The sequence below is a fragment of the Aplysia californica genome, unplaced genomic scaffold, assembly GCF_000002075.1.
Source record: "Aplysia californica isolate F4 #8 unplaced genomic scaffold, AplCal3.0 scaffold00295, whole genome shotgun sequence".
In the NCBI taxonomy this organism is placed as follows: domain Eukaryota; kingdom Metazoa; phylum Mollusca; class Gastropoda; order Aplysiida; family Aplysiidae; genus Aplysia; species Aplysia californica.
In genome coordinates this window covers 306,444-308,687 of record NW_004797565.1, presented here as the reverse complement: position 1 = coordinate 308,687, position 2,244 = coordinate 306,444, and the positions used below count along the sequence as shown (strand labels likewise).

The 2,244-nt window shown below is 40.4% G+C and overlaps 1 protein-coding gene across 1 annotated transcript in view; it reads right to left on the bottom strand.

Annotated features, from left to right (window-relative positions):
• Positions 1-2,244, bottom strand: part of LOC101852103 (serine-rich adhesin for platelets) — a gene marked incomplete in the record, with an annotated part of 129,756 nt that overhangs the window by 104,738 nt on the left and 22,774 nt on the right. The window contains 1 exon segment of the mRNA XM_035970621.1: positions 106-178.

The following is a 2,244-nucleotide window of genomic DNA, read 5'->3' as shown; positions in this document are numbered from 1 at the left end:
TATATAACATATATATAATGTACTTAGTACAGATTTTTCTTTGACAGCCATAGATCAAAACAACAAGAAATGAGAAAGGCTCTCGTTGACAAAGCACGGACGTACCTGCTCAATGCTCGGTTAGGAAGAGAAGGAGGACAAATTTTCGGTGCTTCCGGGATCGTCCTATGCGGGGTACCTGTTTGGAAGAAACAAAACATGCATACGTCAAAATAGCAAACTTTTAAGACATTGACAAACCAGGACTCTACCTCAGAATTACCTGTACAAAGTTCTGACATTTTTGGCCGGGTTTTTTTTTAGTTACTAAAACCATGACGTTAGAAACCAAATGTTCTTTCTATTCTTGCAAAATAGAAAGCAAATGTTCTATATTATTATATTCTTGCAAAATCGGACGACTATTCAGAGCCGTCATCAAGATATTTAAAGAACTGCATTCGAAAAAGTTTGACATGTCATTGTGAGACAACATTTTTTACGTTAAATTTCTCAAATCTAGGAACTGAGCAGATAGAGCTCTGTAATTGTAGGTCAGCGAGGAAGCAAAATATAAACATTTTGGTGGTCAGGATTTCTCAACGCATTTCCCCAGCAAGCAGGTTAAAAATTCAGCTTTTAGTTGTAGTACAAGTTTTACGGCACTTGCAACACAATAAGGTTATAGAAGTGCCGAAGAATAGATTAGGTGTTTTATGCGATCGAGAAGAAGAAGAAGATTAGGTGTTTTCAAGAGAGTAACATACACAAAAAAGCAGGAGGGGGGACAGGACGACAGGTGTTAAATAGAAATGAAGGAGCACACCACACCAGAGCACCCGCTTACCACCCACTCACGCATGCTAAAAATTCAGAAATGGTGATGAGACACGACTACGGCTATGTTCCGCCATACGCTCTAAACTCTAAACAAGCACAGACTGGTGGACTTTTACACCGCCTGATACTACAAGCATCGTGATTAGTTTAAGTAAAGAGCTCGCAGGTCCTCGTAGCAACATCAGTGCATACAAGAGCCAAAGACTTGAGGACTTACTTTTTTCTTTTTTTTTGTAAGTGAGTTACGGCACTTGCAACACAATAAAGTCATATACGTGCCGAAGATTAGAGGTGTTACAGGAGAGTAACAAACATGAAAAAGGAGGGGAGATAAAGACGATAGATGTTTGATAGAAAAGAAGAAGCAAAGCACACCAGAGCACCCGCCGACCACCCACTGATGCACTATTAAACCCCAGACACTACAAGCATCGTGATCGATTAGTTAAGTTAAGTAAAGAACTCACAGGCACTCGTAACAACATCAGTGCATACAAGAGACAAAGACTTGAGGTCTTACTAAAGTGTTACATTACAAACAAACAAATTTTTAATGTAGGAGGCGAGATAAGGACGATTGATGTCTTTTTTTTTGGGGGGGGGGGGGTAGATGTTTCACAGAATTTGCAACACAGTCACTTATCCAAGTGCTGAAGAGTAGAGGTATTACATTACAAGTGAGTAACAAACTCAAAAGGAAGGAGTAGAGATCAAGACGACAGATATTTAATAGGAAAGAAGGGTTAAGTCCACAAGAGCACCCGCCAACCATCTGCCGACAGATGTCTCATAGGGAAACAAGGAGAGAACCACGCCACAGCACCGGGGGGCCACCCACTGAGAACCCCCTGATACAACAGAAAGCATGCCAGTATCTGATTATTGGGGGGTTTTTAGTAGAGGTTTTACGGCGCTCGCAACTGCATAAGGCCATATGAGCGCCAGAAGATTAGAGGTGTTACAAGACAGTAACAAACATAAAAAAGAAGAAGGGGGGATAAGTCGATAGATGTTTCATAGGAAAAAAAGAAACAAACCACACAAGAGCACCAGCAAACCACCCACCCAGTATCAGAGATAAAATGGTTTGATCGACACAAGTAAAAAAAACAACAATTTAAAAATCAAAAATTGAAAAAAAAAACCCGCACATGTCCGGCAAATACAACAGACGCAAGAAATAGTGCTGGGCAATGAGTCTCTTTAGCAAAATCCGGTTAATATGTTAATGCACCTCTTCGGTAAATAATAGTTTGCAGGCTTGTCAACTTTTGAGACACTGAATTCTGGAATTTTGATTGCTCCTGAGCGCCACGGACACACACTTCTACTTCTGTGATAGGCTACTAAAAAAAAAAAAACACCCATACCACAAAAACATCTCAAACAAACCAGTGGAGAAGAGAGAGAGAGAGAGAGAGAGAG